At 57.5% G+C, this 20,085-nt stretch overlaps 1 protein-coding gene and 1 long non-coding RNA gene across 4 annotated transcripts in view; one reads left to right on the forward strand and one right to left on the reverse strand.

Moving 5' to 3' along the window:
- LOC132384738 (nck-associated protein 1-like) overlaps nt 1–20,085 on the forward strand; it is a 103,652-nt gene that overhangs the window by 1,872 nt on the left and 81,695 nt on the right. Inside the window, exon 1 of one of the 3 annotated variants that reach the window (XM_059956175.1) lies at nt 16,266–16,348. The exons of the other annotated variants lie outside the window; for them this stretch is intronic. The gene's annotated coding sequence lies outside the window, so the exon portion shown is untranslated. Of the gene's footprint in view, nt 1–16,265; nt 16,349–20,085 lie in introns of those variants that run through there. 3 annotated transcript variants of the gene reach the window in all.
- LOC132384739 (uncharacterized) overlaps nt 1–20,085 on the reverse strand; it is a 155,052-nt gene that overhangs the window by 1,741 nt on the left and 133,226 nt on the right. The window contains exon 5 of the long non-coding RNA XR_009509005.1: nt 16,017–16,126. This is a non-coding gene — a long non-coding RNA (uncharacterized LOC132384739). The remainder of the gene's footprint in view (nt 1–16,016; nt 16,127–20,085) is intronic.

Genomic DNA, 20,085 nt, shown 5'->3' on the forward strand with positions numbered 1-20,085 from the left:
GTGGCCATATTCTTATAAGGGAGAAGGTTGTGATAGGTTCACAGGTGAAGACCCAAAACTGGGGCAGAGCAAATTTTGGAGCTAGGTACGATCTTAAGAGGTTGACTGGGCAAGACTGTCTGCAGGCAAAGTGGAAGAACATAAAAGTATAATGGTATATTGAGAATGAATGGGAAGCAATCTACAAAACAAGTCAACTTAAAGGTCAGCAGAGCCATCTGGGTGTGGAAACATATAAAAAATGGGAGAGGTTTTGCACAATTTTGAAAAACAAAGCCTTCAACAGTGTAAAGGTGACTCAAAGAATACATCAGTTGAAGGTATGGTAGGAGAGGTGACAGATTGAGTATAATCTGTTTAATAATTTGATAATTAAAGTGAAAGGAGAAAGCATCAATAGGATGGGTCTGTCGCTGTATAACACCGGGGGTACGGTACCGGTGGGGACGGGTCTGTCACTGTGTAACACCGGGGTACGGTACCTGTAGGGACGGGTCTGTCGCTGTATAACACCGGGGTACGGTACTGGTGGGGACGGGTCTGTCACTGTGTAACACCGGGGTACGGTACCTGTAGGGACGGGTCTGTCGCTGTATAACACCGGGGTACGGTACTGGTGGGGACGGGTCTGTCACTGTGTAACACCGGGGTACGGTACCTGTAGGGACGGGTCTGTCGCTGTATAACACCGGGGTACGGTACCGGTGGGGACGGGTCTGTCACTGTGTAACACCAGGGTACGGTACCTGTAGGGACGGGTCTGTCGCTGTATAACACCGGGGCACGGTACTGGTGGGGACGGGTCTGTCACTGTGTAACACCGGGGTACGGTACCTGTAGGGACGGGTCTGTCGCTGTATAACACCGGGGTACGGTACCGGTGGGGACGGGTCTGTCACTGTGTAACACCGGGGTGCGGTACCGGTGGGGACGGGTCTGTGACTGTGTAACACCGGGGTACGGTACCTGTAGGGACGGGTCTGTCGCTGTATAACACCGGGGTATGGTACCAGTGGGGACGCGTCTGTCACTGTGTTACACCGGGGTACGGTACCGGTATGGAGGAGTCTGTCACTGTATAACACCGGGGTACGGTACCGGTGTGGACGGGTCTGTCACTGTGTAACACCGGGATACGGTACCGCTGAAGATGGGTCTGTCACTGTATCACACTGGGGTACGGTACCGGTGGGGAGGGGTCTGTCACTGTTTAACACCGGGGTACGGTACCGGTGGGGACGGGTCTGGACGGGTCTGTCACTGTGTAACACCGGGGAATGGTGCCGGTGGGGACGAGTCTGTCACTGTATAACACCGGGGAACGGTACCAGTGGGGTTGGGTCTGTCACTGTGTAACACCGGCATACGGTACCAGAAGGGACGGGTCTGTCGCTGTATAACACCGGGGTACGGTACCGGTGGGGAAAGGTCTGCCACTGTGTAACACCGGGGTACGGTACCGGTGGTGACGGGTCTGTCACAATGTAACACCGGGGTACGGTACCGGTGGGGATGGGTCTGACACGGTATAACACCGGGGTACGGTACCGGTGGGGACGGGTCTGTCACAGTATAACACCGGGGTATGGTACCAGTGGGGATGGGTCAGTCACTGTGTAACACCGGGGTACAGTACCGGTGGGGTCAAGTCTGTCACTGTGTAACACTGGGGTACGGTACCGGTGGGGACGGGTCCGTCACAGTGTAACACCGGGGTACGGTACGGTACCAGTGGGGACGTGTCTGTCACTGTGTTACACCGGGGTACGGTACCGGTATGGAGGAGTCTGTCACTGTATAACACCGGGGTACGGTACCGGTATGGAGGAGTCTGTCACTGTATAACACCGGGGTACGGTACCGGTGTGGACGGGTCTGTCACTGTGTAACACCGGGATACGGTACCGCTGAAGATGGGTCTGTCACTGTATCACACTGGGGTACGGTACCGGTGGGGTTGGGTCTGTCGCTGTGTAACACCGGCATACGGTACCAGTAGGGACGGGTCTGTCGCTGTATAACACCGGGGTACGGTACCGGTGGGGACGGGTCTGTCACTGTATAACACCGGGGTACGGTACCGGTGGGGAAAGGTCTGCCACTGTGTAACACCGGGGTACGGTACCGGTGGGGACGGGTCTGTCGCTGTAAAACACCGGGGTACAGTACTGGTGGGGATGGGTCTGTCACTGTGTAACACCGGGGTACAGTACCGGTGGGGACGGGTCTGTCACTGTAAAACACCGGGGTACGGTACCTGTAGGGACGGGTCTGTCGCTGTATAACACCGGGCTATGGTACCAGTGGGGATGGGTCAGTCACTGTGTAACACCGGGGTACAGTACCGGTGGGGTCAAGTCTGTCACTGTGTAACACCGGGGTACGGTACCGGTGGGGTCAAGTCTGTCACTGTGTAACACCGGGGTATGGTACCAGTGGGGATGGGTCAGTCACTGTGTAACACCGGGGTACGGTACCGGTATGGAGGAGTCTGTCACTGTATAACACCGGGGTATGGTACCGGTATGGAGCAGTCTGTCACTGTATAACACCGGGGTACGGTACCGGTGTGGACGGGTCTGTCACTGTGTAACACCGGGATACAGTACCGCTGAAGATGGGTCTGTCACTGTATCACACTGGGGTACGGTACCGGTGGGGAGGGGTCTGTCACTGTTTAACACCGGGGAATGGTGCCGGTGGGGACGAGTCTGTCACTGTATAACACCGGGGAACGGTACCAGTGGGGTTGGGTCTGTCGCTGTGTAACACCGGCATACGGTACCAGTAGGGACGGGTCTGTCGCTGTATAACACCGGGGTACGGTACCTGTGGGGACGGGTCTGTCACTGTATAACACCGGGGTACGGTACCGGTGGGGACGGGTCTGTCACTGTGTAACACCGGGGTGCGGTACCGGTGGGGACGGGTCTGTCACTGTGTAACACCGGGGTACGGTACCGGTGGGGACGGGTCTGTCACTGTGTAACACCAGGGTACGGTACCTGTAGGGACGGGTCTGTCGCTGTATAACACCGGGGCACGGTACTGGTGGGGACGGGTCTGTCACTGTGTAACACCGGGGTACGGTACCTGTAGGGACGGGTCTGTCGCTGTATAACACCGGGGTACGGTACCGGTGGGGACGGGTCTGTCACTGTGTAACACCGGGGTACGGTACCGGTATGGAGGAGTCTGTCACTGTATAACACCGGGGTACGGTACCGGTGTGGACGGGTCTGTCACTGTGTAACACCGGGATACGGTACCGCTGAAGATGGGTCTGTCACTGTATCACACTGGGGTACGGTACCGGTGGGGTTGGGTCTGTCGCTGTGTAACACCGGCATACGGTACCAGTAGGGACGGGTCTGTCGCTGTATAACACCGGGGTACGGTACCGGTGGGGACGGGTCTGTCACTGTATAACACCGGGGTACGGTACCGGTGGGGAAAGGTCTGCCACTGTGTAACACCGGGGTACGGTACCGGTGGGGACGGGTCTGTCGCTGTAAAACACCGGGGTACAGTACTGGTGGGGATGGGTCTGTCACTGTGTAACACCGGGGTACAGTACCGGTGGGGACGGGTCTGTCACTGTAAAACACCGGGGTACGGTACCTGTAGGGACGGGTCTGTCGCTGTATAACACCGGGCTATGGTACCAGTGGGGATGGGTCAGTCACTGTGTAACACCGGGGTACAGTACCGGTGGGGTCAAGTCTGTCACTGTGTAACACCGGGGTACGGTACCGGTGGGGTCAAGTCTGTCACTGTGTAACACCGGGGTATGGTACCAGTGGGGATGGGTCAGTCACTGTGTAACACCGGGGTACGGTACCGGTATGGAGGAGTCTGTCACTGTATAACACCGGGGTATGGTACCGGTATGGAGCAGTCTGTCACTGTATAACACCGGGGTACGGTACCGGTGTGGACGGGTCTGTCACTGTGTAACACCGGGATACAGTACCTGTAGGGACGGGTCTGTCGCTGTATAACACCGGGGTACGGTACTGGTGGGGACGGGTCTGTCACTGTGTAACACCGGGGTACGGTACCTGTAGGGACGGGTCTGTCGCTGTATAACACCGGGGTACGGTACCGGTGGGGACGGGTCTGGACGGGTCTGTCACTGTGTAACACCGGGGAATGGTGCCGGTGGGGACGAGTCTGTCACTGTATAACACCGGGGAACGGTACCAGTGGGGTTGGGTCTGTCACTGTGTAACACCGGCATACGGTACCAGAAGGGACGGGTCTGTCGCTGTATAACACCGGGGTACGGTACCGGTGGGGAAACGTCTGCCACTGTGTAACACCGGGGTACGGTACCGGTGGTGACGGGTCTGTCACAATGTAACACCGGGGTACGGTACCGGTGGGGATGGGTCTGACATGGTATAACACCGGGGTACGGGACCGGTGGGGACGGGTCTGTCACAGTATAACACCGGGGTATGGTACCAGTGGGGATGGGTCAGTCACTGTGTAACACCGGGGTACAGTACCGGTGGGGTCAAGTCTGTCACTGTGTAACACTGGGGTACGGTACCGGTGGGGACGGGTCCGTCACAGTGTAACACCGGGGTACGGTACGGTACCAGTGGGGACGCGTCTGTCACTGTGTTACACCGGGGTACGGTACCGGTATGGAGGAGTCTGTCACTGTATAACACCGGGGTACGGTACCAGTATGGAGGAGTCTGTCACTGTATAACACCGGGGTACGGTACCGGTGTGGACGGGTCTGTCACTATGTAACACCGGGATACGGTACCGCTGAAGATGGGTCTGTCACTGTATCACACTGGGGTACGGTACCGGTGGGGAGGGGTCTGTCACTGTTTAACACCGGGGAATGGTGCCGGTGGGGACGAGTCTGTCACTGTATAACACCGGGGAACGGTACCAGTGGGGTTGGGTCTGTCGCTGTGTAACACCGGCATACGGTACCAGTAGGGACGGGTCTGTCGCTGTATAACACCGGGGTACGGTACCGGTGGGGACGGGTCTGTCACTGTATAACACCGGGGTACGGTACCGGTGGGGAAAGGTCTGCCACTGTGTAACACCGGGGTACGGTACCGGTGGGGACGGGTCTGTCGCTGTATAACACCGGGGTACAGTACTGGTGGGGACGGGTCTGTCACTGTAAAACAGCGGGGTACGGTACCGGTGGGGACGGGTCTGTTACGGTATAACGCCGGGGTACGGTACCGGTGGGGACGGGTCTGTCACTGTATGACACCAGGGTACGGTACCGGTGGGGACGGGTCTGTCACTGTGTTACACTGGGGTACGGTACCGGTGGGGACGCGTCTGTCACGGTGTAACACCGGGGTATGGTACCGGTGGGGACGGGTCTGTCACTGTATAACACCGGGCTACGGTACCGGTGGGGACGGGTCTGTCACAGTATAACACCGGGGTATGGTACCAGTGGGGATGGGTCAGTCACTGTGTAACACCGGGGTACAGTACCGGTGGGGACGGGTCTGTCACTGTGTAACACCGGGGTACGGTACCTGTAGGGACGGGTCTGTCACGGTGTAACACTGGGGTACGGTACCGGTGTGGACGGGTCTGTCACTGTATAACACCGGGATACGGTACCGGTGTGGACGGGTCTGTCACTGTGTAACACCGGGGTACGGTACCGGTGGGGACGGGTCTGTCACTGTGTAACACCGGGGTACGGTACCTGTAGGGACGGGTCTGTCGCTGTATAACACCGGGCTATTGTACCAGTGGGGATGGGTCAGTCACTGTGTAACACCGGGGTACAGTACCGGTGGGGTCAAGTCTGTCACTGTGTAACACCGGGGTATGGTACCAGTGGGGATGGGTCAGTCACTGTGTAACACCGGGGTACGGTACCGGTATGGAGGAGTCTGTCACTGTATAACACCGGGGTATGGTACCGGTATGGAGCAGTCTGTCACTGTATAACACCGGGGTACGGTACCGGTGTGGACGGGTCTGTCACTGTGTAACACCGGGATACAGTACCGCTGAAGATGGGTCTGTCACTGTATCACACTGGGGTACGGTACCGGTGGGGAGGGGTCTGTCACTGTTTATCATCGGGGAATGGTGCTGGTGGGGACGAGTCTGTCACTGTATAACACCGGGGAACGGTACCAGTGGGGTTGGGTCTGTCGCTGTGTAACACCGGCATACGGTACCAGTAGGGACGGGTCTGTCGCTGTATAACACCGGGGTACCGTACCTGTGGGGACGGGTCTGTCACTGTATAACACCGGGGTACGGTACCGGTGGGGAAAGGTCTGCCACTGTGTAACACCGGGGTACGGTACCGGTGGTGACGGGTCTGTCACAATGTAACACCGGGGTACGGTACCGGTGGGGACGGGTCTGTCGCTGTGTAACACTGGGGAACGGTACCGGTGGGGACGGGTCTGACACTGTATAACACCGGGGTACGGTACCGGTGGGGACGGGTCTGTCAGAGTATAACACCGGGGTACGGTACCGGTGGGGACGGGTCTGTCGGTGTATAACACCGGGGTACAGTACTGGTGGGGATGGGTCTGTCACTGTGTAACACCGGGGTACAGTACCGGTGGGGACGGGTCTGTCACTGTAAAACAGCGGGGTACGGTACCGGTGGGGACGGGTCTGTTACGGTATAACGCCGGGGTACGGTACCGGTGGGGACGGGTCTGTCACTGTGTGACACCGGGGTACGGTACCGGTGGGGACGGGTCTGTCACTGTATGACACCAGGGTACGGTACCGGTGGGGACGGGTCTGTCACTGTGTTACACCGGGGTACGGTACCGGTGGGGACGCGTCTGTCACGGTGTAACACCGGGGTACGGTACCGGTGGGGACGGGTCTGTCACTGTATAACACCGGGCTACGGTACCGGTGGGGACAGGTCTGTCACTGTACAACACCAGGGTACGGTACCAGTGCGGACGGGTCTGTCACTGTGTAACACCGGGGTACGGTACCGGTAGGGACTGGTCTGTCACTGTGTAACACAGGGGTACGGTACCGGTGGTGACGGGTCTGTCGCTGTGTAACACCGGGGTACGGTACCGGTGGGGACGCGTCTGTCACTGTGTAACACCGGTGTATGGTACCGGTGGGGACGGGTCTGTCACTGTATAACACCGGGGTACGGTACCGGTGGGGACGGGTCTGTCACTGTGTAACACCGGGGTACGGTACCGGTGGGGACGGGTCTGTCCCTGTGTAACACTGGGGAACGGTACCGGTGGGGACGGGTCTGACACTGTATAACACCGGGGTACGGTACCGGTGGGGACGGGTCTGTCAGAGTATAACACCGGGGTACGGTACCGGTGGGGACGGGTCTGTCGGTGTATAACACCGGGGTACAGTACTGGTGGGGATGGGTCTGTCACTGTGTAACACCGGGGTACAGTACCGGTGGGGACGGGTCTGTCACTGTAAAACAGCGGGGTACGGTACCGGTGGGGACGGGTCTGTTACGGTATAACGCCGGGGTACGGTACCGGTGGGGACGGGTCTGTCACTGTGTGACACCGGGGTACGGTACCGGTGGGGACGGGTCTGTCACTGTATGACACCAGGGTACGGTACCGGTGGGGACGGGTCTGTCACTGTGTTACACCGGGGTACGGTACCGGTGGGGACGCGTCTGTCACGGTGTAACACCGGGGTACGGTACCGGTGGGGACGGGTCTGTCACTGTATAACACCGGGCTACGGTACCGGTGGGGACAGGTCTGTCACTGTACAACACCAGGGTACGGTACCAGTGCGGACGGGTCTGTCACTGTGTAACACCGGGGTACGGTACCGGTAGGGACTGGTCTGTCACTGTGTAACACAGGGGTACGGTACCGGTGGTGACGGGTCTGTCGCTGTGTAACACCGGGGTACGGTACCGGTGGGGACGCGTCTGTCACTGTGTAACACCGGTGTATGGTACCGGTGGGGACGGGTCTGTCACTGTATAACACCGGGGTACGGTACCGGTGGGGACGGGTCTGTCACTGTGTAACACCAGGGTACGGTACCGGTGGGGACGGGTCTGTCACTGTGTAACACTGGGGTACGGTACCGGTGGGGACGTGTCTGTCACTGTGTAACACCGGCGTATGGTACCGGTGGGGACGGGTCTGTCACTGTATAACACCGGGGTACGGTACCGGTGGGGACGGGTCTGTCACTGTATAACACCGGGGTATGGTACCGGTGGGGACGGGTCTGTCACTGTATAACACCGGGGTACGGTACCGGTGGGGACGGGTCTGTCACTGTATAACACCGGGGTACGGTACCGGTGTGGACGGGTCTGTCACTGTATAACACTGGGGTACGGTACCGGTGGGGATGGGTCTGTCACTGTATAACACTGGGGTACGGTACCGGTGGGGAGGGGTCTGTCACTGTATAACACTGGGGTACGGTACCGGTGGGGATGGGTCTGTCACTGTGTAACACCGGGGTACGGTACCGGTGGGGACGGGGCTGTCACTGTATAACACCGGGGAACGGTACCGGTGGGGATGGGTCTGTCACTGTATCACACTGGGGTACGGTAGCGGTGGGGACGGGTCTGTCACTGTGTCACACCGGGGAACGGTACTGGTGGGGATGGGTCTGTCACTGTATCACACTGGGGTACGGTAGCGGTGGGGACGGGTCTGTCACTGTGTCACACTGGGGTACGGTACTGGTTGGGATGGGTCTGTCACTGTGTAACACTGGGGTACAGTACCGGTGTGGATGGGTCTGTCGCTGTGTAACACCGGGGTACGGTACCGGTGGGGACGGGTCTGTCACTGTATAACACCGGGGTACGGTACCGGTGGGGAGGGGTCTGTCACTGTTTAACACCGGGGTACGGTACCGGTGGGGAAACGTCTGCCACTGTGTAACACCGGGGTACGGTACCGGTGGTGACGGGTCTGTCACAATGTAACACCGGGGTACGGTACCGGTGGGGATGGGTCTGACATGGTATAACACCGGGGTACGGGACCGGTGGGGACGGGTCTGTCACAGTATAACACCGGGGTATGGTACCAGTGGGGATGGGTCAGTCACTGTGTAACACCGGGGTACAGTACCGGTGGGGTCAAGTCTGTCACTGTGTAACACTGGGGTACGTTACCGGTGGGGACGGGTCCGTCACAGTGTAACACCGGGGTACGGTACGGTACCAGTGGGGACGCGTCTGTCACTGTGTTACACCGGGGTACGGTACCGGTATGGAGGAGTCTGTCACTGTATAACACCGGGGTACGGTACCGGTATGGAGGAGTCTGTCACTGTATAACACCGGGGTACGGTACCGGTGTGGACGGGTCTGTCACTATGTAACACCGGGATACGGTACCGCTGAAGATGGGTCTGTCACTGTATCACACTGGGGTACGGTACCGGTGGGGAGGGGTCTGTCACTGTTTAACACCGGGGAATGGTGCCGGTGGGGACGAGTCTGTCACTGTATAACACCGGGGAACGGTACCAGTGGGGTTGGGTCTGTCGCTGTGTAACACCGGCATACGGTACCAGTAGGGACGGGTCTGTCGCTGTATAACACCGGGGTACGGTACCGGTGGGGACGGGTCTGTCACTGTATAACACCGGGGTACGGTACCGGTGGGGAAAGGTCTGCCACTGTGTAACACCGGGGTACGGTACCGGTGGGGACGGGTCTGTCGCTGTATAACACCGGGGTACAGTACTGGTGGGGACGGGTCTGTCACTGTAAAACAGCGGGGTACGGTACCGGTGGGGACGGGTCTGTTACGGTATAACGCCGGGGTACGGTACCGGTGGGGACGGGTCTGTCACTGTATGACACCAGGGTACGGTACCGGTGGGGACGGGTCTGTCACTGTGTTACACTGGGGTACGGTACCGGTGGGGACGCGTCTGTCACGGTGTAACACCGGGGTATGGTACCGGTGGGGACGGGTCTGTCACTGTATAACACCGGGCTACGGTACCGGTGGGGACGGGTCTGTCACAGTATAACACCGGGGTATGGTACCAGTGGGGATGGGTCAGTCACTGTGTAACACCGGGGTACAGTACCGGTGGGGACGGGTCTGTCACTGTGTAACACCGGGGTACGGTACCTGTAGGGACGGGTCTGTCACGGTGTAACACTGGGGTACGGTACCGGTGTGGACGGGTCTGTCACTGTATAACACCGGGATACGGTACCGGTGTGGACGGGTCTGTCACTGTGTAACACCGGGGTACGGTACCGGTGGGGACGGGTCTGTCACTGTGTAACACCGGGGTACGGTACCTGTAGGGACGGGTCTGTCGCTGTATAACACCGGGCTATTGTACCAGTGGGGATGGGTCAGTCACTGTGTAACACCGGGGTACAGTACCGGTGGGGTCAAGTCTGTCACTGTGTAACACCGGGGTATGGTACCAGTGGGGATGGGTCAGTCACTGTGTAACACCGGGGTACGGTACCGGTATGGAGGAGTCTGTCACTGTATAACACCGGGGTATGGTACCGGTATGGAGCAGTCTGTCACTGTATAACACCGGGGTACGGTACCGGTGTGGACGGGTCTGTCACTGTGTAACACCGGGATACAGTACCGCTGAAGATGGGTCTGTCACTGTATCACACTGGGGTACGGTACCGGTGGGGAGGGGTCTGTCACTGTTTATCATCGGGGAATGGTGCTGGTGGGGACGAGTCTGTCACTGTATAACACCGGGGAACGGTACCAGTGGGGTTGGGTCTGTCGCTGTGTAACACCGGCATACGGTACCAGTAGGGACGGGTCTGTCGCTGTATAACACCGGGGTACGGTACCTGTGGGGACGGGTCTGTCACTGTATAACACCGGGGTACGGTACCGGTGGGGAAAGGTCTGCCACTGTGTAACACCGGGGTACGGTACCGGTGGTGACGGGTCTGTCACAATGTAACACCGGGGTACGGTACCGGTGGGGACGGGTCTGTCGCTGTGTAACACTGGGGAACGGTACCGGTGGGGACGGGTCTGACACTGTATAACACCGGGGTACGGTACCGGTGGGGACGGGTCTGTCAGAGTATAACACCGGGGTACGGTACCGGTGGGGACGGGTCTGTCGGTGTATAACACCGGGGTACAGTACTGGTGGGGATGGGTCTGTCACTGTGTAACACCGGGGTACAGTACCGGTGGGGACGGGTCTGTCACTGTAAAACAGCGGGGTACGGTACCGGTGGGGACGGGTCTGTTACGGTATAACGCCGGGGTACGGTACCGGTGGGGACGGGTCTGTCACTGTGTGACACCGGGGTACGGTACCGGTGGGGACGGGTCTGTCACTGTATGACACCAGGGTACGGTACCGGTGGGGACGGGTCTGTCACTGTGTTACACCGGGGTACGGTACCGGTGGGGACGCGTCTGTCACGGTGTAACACCGGGGTACGGTACCGGTGGGGACGGGTCTGTCACTGTATAACACCGGGCTACGGTACCGGTGGGGACAGGTCTGTCACTGTACAACACCAGGGTACGGTACCAGTGCGGACGGGTCTGTCACTGTGTAACACCGGGGTACGGTACCGGTAGGGACTGGTCTGTCACTGTGTAACACAGGGGTACGGTACCGGTGGTGACGGGTCTGTCGCTGTGTAACACCGGGGTACGGTACCGGTGGGGACGCGTCTGTCACTGTGTAACACCGGTGTATGGTACCGGTGGGGACGGGTCTGTCACTGTATAACACCGGGGTACGGTACCGGTGGGGACGGGTCTGTCACTGTGTAACACCGGGGTACGGTACCGGTGGGGACGGGTCTGTCGCTGTGTAACACTGGGGAACGGTACCGGTGGGGACGGGTCTGACACTGTATAACACCGGGGTACGGTACCGGTGGGGACGGGTCTGTCAGAGTATAACACCGGGGTACGGTACCGGTGGGGACGGGTCTGTCGGTGTATAACACCGGGGTACAGTACTGGTGGGGATGGGTCTGTCACTGTGTAACACCGGGGTACAGTACCGGTGGGGACGGGTCTGTCACTGTAAAACAGCGGGGTACGGTACCGGTGGGGACGGGTCTGTTACGGTATAACGCCGGGGTACGGTACCGGTGGGGACGGGTCTGTCACTGTGTGACACCGGGGTACGGTACCGGTGGGGACGGGTCTGTCACTGTATGACACCAGGGTACGGTACCGGTGGGGACGGGTCTGTCACTGTGTTACACCGGGGTACGGTACCGGTGGGGACGCGTCTGTCACGGTGTAACACCGGGGTACGGTACCGGTGGGGACGGGTCTGTCACTGTATAACACCGGGCTACGGTACCGGTGGGGACAGGTCTGTCACTGTACAACACCAGGGTACGGTACCAGTGCGGACGGGTCTGTCACTGTGTAACACCGGGGTACGGTACCGGTAGGGACTGGTCTGTCACTGTGTAACACAGGGGTACGGTACCGGTGGTGACGGGTCTGTCGCTGTGTAACACCGGGGTACGGTACCGGTGGGGACGCGTCTGTCACTGTGTAACACCGGTGTATGGTACCGGTGGGGACGGGTCTGTCACTGTATAACACCGGGGTACGGTACCGGTGGGGACGGGTCTGTCACTGTGTAACACCGGGGTACGGTACCGGTGGGGACGGGTCTGTCACTGTGTAACACTGGGGTACGGTACCGGTGGGGACGTGTCTGTCACTGTGTAACACCGGCGTATGGTACCGGTGGGGACGGGTCTGTCACTGTATAACACCGGGGTACGGTACCGGTGGGGACGGGTCTGTCACTGTATAACACCGGGGTATGGTACCGGTGGGGACGGGTCTGTCACTGTATAACACCGGGGTACGGTACCGGTGGGGACGGGTCTGTCACTGTATAACACCGGGGTACGGTACCGGTGTGGACGGGTCTGTCACTGTATAACACTGGGGTACGGTACCGGTGGGGATGGGTCTGTCACTGTATAACACTGGGGTACGGTACCGGTGGGGAGGGGTCTGTCACTGTATAACACTGGGGTACGGTACCGGTGGGGATGGGTCTGTCACTGTGTAACACCGGGGTACGGTACCGGTGGGGACGGGGCTGTCACTGTATAACACCGGGGAACGGTACCGGTGGGGATGGGTCTGTCACTGTATCACACTGGGGTACGGTAGCGGTGGGGACGGGTCTGTCACTGTGTCACACCGGGGAACGGTACTGGTGGGGATGGGTCTGTCACTGTATCACACTGGGGTACGGTAGCGGTGGGGATGGGTCTGTCACTGTGTAACACTGGGGTACGGTACCGGTGGGGACGGGTCTGTTACGGTATAACGCCGGGGTACGGTACCGGTGGGGACGGGTCTGTCACTGTGTGACACCGGGGTACGGTACCGGTGGGGACGGGTCTGTCACTGTATAACACTGGGCTACGGTACTGGTGGGGACGGGTCTGTCACTGTATAACACCAGGGTACGGTACCAGTGCGGACGGGTCTGTCACTGTGTAACACCGGGGTACGGTACCGGTAGGGACTTGTCTGTCACTGTGTAACACAGGGGTACGGTACCGGTGGTGACGGGTCTGTCGCTGTGTAACACCGGGGTACGGTACCGGTGGGGACGCGTCTGTCACTGTGTAACACCGGTGTATGGTACCGGTGGGGACGGGTCTGTCACTGTATAACACCGGGGTACGGTACCGGTGGGGACGGGTCTGTCACTGTGTAACACCGGGGTACGGTACCGGTGGGTACGGGTCTGTCACTGTGTAACACTGGGGTACGGTACCGGTGGGGACGCGTCTGTCACTGTGTAACACCGGCGTATGGTACCGGTGGGGACGGGTCTGTCACTGTATAACACCGGGGTACGGTACCGGTGGGGACGGGTCTGTCACTGTATAACACCGGGGTATGGTACCGGTGGGGACGGGTCTGTCACTGTATAACACCGGGGTACGGTACCGGTGGGGACGGGTCTGTCACTGTATAACACCGGGGTACGGTACCGGTGTGGACGGGTCTGTCACTGTATCACACTGGGGTACGGTAGCGGTGGGGACGGGTCTGTCACTGTGTCACACTGGGGTACGGTACTGGTTGGGATGGGTCTGTCACTGTGTAACACTGGGGTACAGTACCGGTGTGGATGGGTCTGTCGCTGTGTAACACCGGGGTACGGTACCGGTGGGGACGGGTCTGTCACTGTATAACACCGGGGTATGGTAACGCTGGGGATCGGTCTGACACTGTGTAACACTGGGGTACGGTACCGGTGGGGACGGGTCTGTCACTGTGTAACACCGGGGTACAGTACCGCTGGGGACGGGTCTGTCGCTGTGTAACACTGGGGTACGGTACCAGTGGGGATGGGTCTGTCACTGTTTAACACCGGGGAATGGTGCCGGTGGGGACGAGTCTGTCACTGTATAACACCGGGGAACGGTACCAGTGGGGTTGGGTCTGTCGCTGTGTAACACCGGCATACGGTACCAGTAGGGACGGGTCTGTCGCTGTATAACACCGGGGTACAGTACCGCTGGGGACGGGTCTGTCGCTGTGTAACACTGGGGTACGGTACCAGTGGGGATGGGTCTGTCACTGTATAACACCGGGGTTCGGTACCGGTAGGGACTGGTCTGTCACTGTGTAACACAGGGGTACGGTACCGGTGGGGACGGGTCTGTCACTGTATAACACCGGGGTATGGTACCGGTGGGGACGGGTCTGTCACTGTATAACACCGGGGTACGGTACCGGTGGGGACGGGTCTGTCACTGTATAACACCGGGGTACGGTACCGGTGTGGACGGGTCTGTCACTGTATCACACTGGGGTACGGTAGCGGTGGGGACGGGTCTGTCACTGTGTCACACTGGGGTACGGTACTGGTTGGGATGGGTCTGTCACTGTGTAACACTGGGGTACAGTACCGGTGTGGATGGGTCTGTCGCTGTGTAACACCGGGGTACGGTACCGGTGGGGACGGGTCTGTCACTGTATAACACCGGGGTATGGTAACGCTGGGGATCGGTCTGACACTGTGTAACACTGGGGTACGGTACCGGTGGGGACGGGTCTGTCACTGTGTAACACCGGGGTACAGTACCGCTGGGGACGGGTCTGTCGCTGTGTAACACTGGGGTACGGTACCAGTGGGGATGGGTCTGTCACTGTTTAACACCGGGGAATGGTGCCGGTGGGGACGAGTCTGTCACTGTATAACACCGGGGAACGGTACCAGTGGGGTTGGGTCTGTCGCTGTGTAACACCGGCATACGGTACCAGTAGGGACGGGTCTGTCGCTGTATAACACCGGGGTACAGTACCGCTGGGGACGGGTCTGTCGCTGTGTAACACTGGGGTACGGTACCAGTGGGGATGGGTCTGTCACTGTATAACACCGGGGTTCGGTACCGGTAGGGACTGGTCTGTCACTGTGTAACACAGGGGTACGGTACCGGTGGGGACGGGTCTGTCACTGTGTAACACCGGGGTACGGTACCGGTGGGGACGGGTCTGTCACTGTGTAACACTGGGGTACGGTACCGGTGGGGACGCGTCTGTCACTGTGTAACACCGGGGTACGGTACCGGTGTGGACGGGTCTGTCACTGTGTAACACCGGGGTACGGTACCGGTTGGGACGGGGCTGTCACTGTATAACACCGGGGAACGGTACCGGTGGGGATGGGTCTGTCACTGTATCACACTGGGGTACGGTAGCGGTGGGGACGGGTCTGTCACTGTGTCACACCGGGGAACGGTACCGGTGGGGATGGGTCTGTCACTGTATCACACCGGGGTTCGGTACCGGTGTGGATGGGTCTGTCGCTGTGTAACACCGGGGTACGGTACCAGTGGGGATGGGTCTGTCACTGTATAACACTGGTGTTCGGTACCGGTGGGGACGGGTCTGTCACTGTATAACGCCGGGGTACGGTACCGGTGGGGACGGGTCTGTCACTGTGTAACACCGGGGTATGGCTGCTAAGATTGTTCTCATCCTATCCACTGCCCACCTTCCCTGCTCTCTAATTCCCACCTGAGTGCATGCATGCCGTTTGCACACGCAAATTCTTTTGTCTCAGCCCAAATTATCGAAGCTGCTGCCATCTGCTGTTACGTTGCATGTAATAAATCTCTGATCCAGCTCTGCAAGGCAGGAAGTCCCAGATTACAATCATTTACTTTGAACTACAGAACTGTGTTTATTAGTACAGAATAGCAAGCATTAGCATTAAAATATTTATCTATGTATGTGCGGGCCCCTCTCTCTCTGCAGCACACCTGCTGTTATGCTGAATCCACGACCAGCCTGTTAGTGAGGCCTCGAAGACCACCTTCAAGCCCTCTCTCCTGATGTGAAATGTTGCTGTAAGTGGACCAATACCTTTTTTAAAGAAAGGGGCTTCCCTTCATCCACTATCAACTCTGCCCTCCATCGCGTCTCCCGTATTTCACGCACCTCTACCCTCACTCCATCCCCCCGCCAGCCCACCAGGGATAGAGTCCCCCTGGTCCTCACCTATCACCCTACCAACCTACAGATCCAACGTATAATCCTCCGTAACTTCCGCCACCTCCTACGTGATCCCACCACCAACCACATCTTCCCCTCCCCCCCCACTCTCGGCTTTCCGCAGGGATCGCTCCCTACGCGACTCCCTTGTCCATTCATCCCCCCCATCCCTCCCCACCGACCTCCCTCCGGGCACTCATCCCTGCAAACGGAAGAAGTGCTACACCTGCCCCCACACTTCTTCCCTCACTACCATCCCAGGCCCCGACAGTCCTTTCAGGTGAGGCACCACTTCACCTGCGAGTCAACTGGGGTGATATACTGTACCCGGTGCTCCCGATGTGGCTGTTTATACATCGGGGAGACCTGCCGCAGACTGGGAGACTGTTTCACCAAACACTGGTGCTCGGTCCTCCGGCAGTGGTGGGATCTCCCTGTGGCCACACACTTCAATTCCACAGACCACTCCAACTCCGACATGTCTGTCCATGGCCTCCTCTACCGTCAAGATGAGGCCACACGCAGGTTGATGGAGCAATACCTTATCTCCCGCCTAGGTAGTCTCCTACCTGCTGGCATGAACATTCAACTCACTGACCTCTGTTGATACCCCTGCCTTCCACCCTTACACCATCCATATCTATAATTTTAGTCTGGTTCTCTTTCTCTCTCTCTTCCCCCCCCCCCCCCCCACTACAATCTCCCCCCAGCCCTACCTTTCTTTCTCTTTTATTTCTCATAATTCTCCACCTTCCCCCTACCCCATTTCCCTTCAGCCTATCACTTCCCAGCTCTCTACTTCATCCCTGCCCCCACTTCTTATTCCCCCCCCCTCCCCCCCGACCATCCCATGTTACTTCACTCCTGCTGAAGGGTTTCGGCCCGAAACGTCGTCTCTACCTCCTCCCATAGATGCTGTCTGGCCTGCTGAGTTCTGGCAGCATTTTGTGTTTTTTTTATTTCCAGCATCTGCAGATTCACTTGTGTTGACATTGAGAGCAGCTCAGTCTCGGAACCAGAGCCAGTCGTAACGTCACCACTCTTCCCATGTGTTCACCTGGCTGTCATACTCCCATGGTTGTGCTCTCACAGAGGCTGCTTTGTCCTCCCACAGGATTTAGCATTCTCACTGTCCCAGTCATGTACGCTCAAGGCCAGGCACAGTGGGAAAGATATTCAACCAGCACTATGATTAATTTTTTACCATCCTCCCTAAAAATCACTCCAGGCAAACCCAGCCTGCAGAAGACGCAGGAGCCACGTCCCTCACTCTGCTCCTGAGCATCACTCTTACATCCCCAGACCTATCCCCACCCACGGGTTGACACACAGCATAGAGATGGGTGCTTTCAGTCTACCCATTCACAGAGAACTCTGCCTTCTCCCATTTGCCAACATTCAGCCTGCAATCCTGTCTGCCGTTCTTATCAGACCATAAGACCAAAAGGCATTAGAACAGAATTAGGCCATTCAGCCCATCAATTCTGCTCCACCATTCCATTAGGGCTGATCCCAGATATCACTCAATCCCATACACCTACCCTCTCATCATAACCCATAATGCCCTGACCAATCAGGAAAGTATCAATTTTTGCTTTAATTATACCCACAGTCTTGGGCTCCACTGCTGTCTGTGGCAGAACATTCCACAGATTCACTACTCTGGCTAAAAAATTCCTCCATACCTCTATTCTAAACGGTGGCCCCTCTCGAGTTCATCCATATCTCTCCATTCCCTGCATATTCATGTATCTCTCTAAAACCTCTTGAATGCCTTTATCATAACTGCTTCCACGACCACCCCAGGCCACCTCTGCCACTCCAAGGAAGAGACCCAGCACTCCGAACTCTCCAGATCAGGCAACACCCTGGTAAACCTCCTCTGCACTGGTCCATCATAATGAGTACCATAATTAGACTTCACTTCTCCAACAGGCAGCAAGAGTAATGGTTTGAATTGTGTGTGTGTGTGAGAGAGAGAGTCTGTGTTTGTGTGTGCCTGTGTCTCAGGGAGTGTTGCAAATTTTGTTTATTCACTTATTCACCAGGTGTTGGATTGAGGTTTAGAGATGCAAATCCAGTTTGAGAAGACCGGACGGATACACTGAGCTCGAAAGAGCAGAGCCCCAGCTGACAGCTAATGTTCCAGCTGTGGTGGGCTGATAATTTTCTTGTAGGCATTATGTGTATGGCATAATTCTTGGAGAGGGTGGGGCGAGAGGGAGAGAGAGAGAGAGAGAATGTGTGTGTGTGTGTGTGTGTGTATATATATATATATATATATATATACACACACACACACATGCATCTGTTGTTCAAAAATAACTTTGTCCTTGATGTGAGGCTGAGGGACGGATGGGGATGTTGAGCTCACCCACTCAAACTGATGCCTTGTCACTCGGACGGCTTTTACTTCCTGTTGCAAGCTGCTCTCTCTGTCCCAGGATGTCAGTGTTCTGCTTACAGCCTGATAGGTTGAACTCTGACTTCCACCAGAAACCTTTCGGGTTTATTTCTGTTCAACCTAATCTAATCGAGAGTGGTAATGAAGCTGCTAAGCTGATGGAGGTGGATGTCACAATGTCCACTTTAACTGTGACCACCTGACAGTGTCAGGCTGCACTATTGGCTGTCACTCAACAACACTCGTGTGATGGAGGGCCAGGAAGAAGCCATTCACCCTGCAGCCTGCCCCGCCATTCTCAACGGTCCCGGTTGAACTGTGCTTCAACTGTCTCCCACCTTGGCCCAAAACTCTTCAGACATTGGGATCACAGAAACCCACACTTTAACAGGTCCTGACCTGCCTGCAGATCGGGGATCCATTTTCCCAAAGTCAGCCCCTCCAAGGGCCTGATGGTGATGCTGCCAGGTTCCCAGCTTCTTGTTTAATCATTGGCTCAGTGGCGAGGAGCAGGTGGTGAAAGTGGAGGGTTGTTTCGCAGACAGGAGGCCTGTGTCACAGGGGCTGGTGCTGGGATCTTACATAAACAATTAGGATGAAATGGGGTAACGCACGGTTAGTAAGTTTGCAGATGACACTAAAATAGGCAACTCTCTCCCTGGGGAGTGCTGTCGAACACAAGGACCTCGGAGTACACATGCATGGTTTCCTGAATGTGGTGTCACAGATAGACAGGGCGCTGAAGGCGGCTTTTGGCATGTTGGCCTTCAACAGTCAGGGCACTGACTATAAAAGTCGGGAGGTCATGGTGCAGTGTACAGGATGTTGGTGAGGCTGCATTTAGAATATTGTGTTTTGGTCATCATGGTGTAGTTAGTGGGGGGGGGGGGAGCGGGGGCTTAATCCAGAGTTGCAGGGAGATGGGAATTAGAGTGCCATAACAGATGGTGGAGAGGTTTTGGAGAAAGATGTTATTAGGCCTACAGTACGTACAAGGTCAGGAATCAAGAGGTTGAGCACGGTGGGACTAATGTTCTGAGCTGCGAATATTTCAATGCAAGGAGTGTTGCAGGAAAAGAGGATGAGCTCAGGGCTTGGATCAACACATGGAATTGTGACGTTGCAGCCATTAGTGAGGCTTGGTTGCAGACGGGGCAGGACTGGCAGCTCAGTGTCCCGGGATCCCGT

The sequence above is a fragment of the Hypanus sabinus genome, chromosome X1 (assembly GCF_030144855.1).
Source record: "Hypanus sabinus isolate sHypSab1 chromosome X1, sHypSab1.hap1, whole genome shotgun sequence".
Lineage (NCBI taxonomy): Eukaryota > Metazoa > Chordata > Chondrichthyes > Myliobatiformes > Dasyatidae > Hypanus > Hypanus sabinus.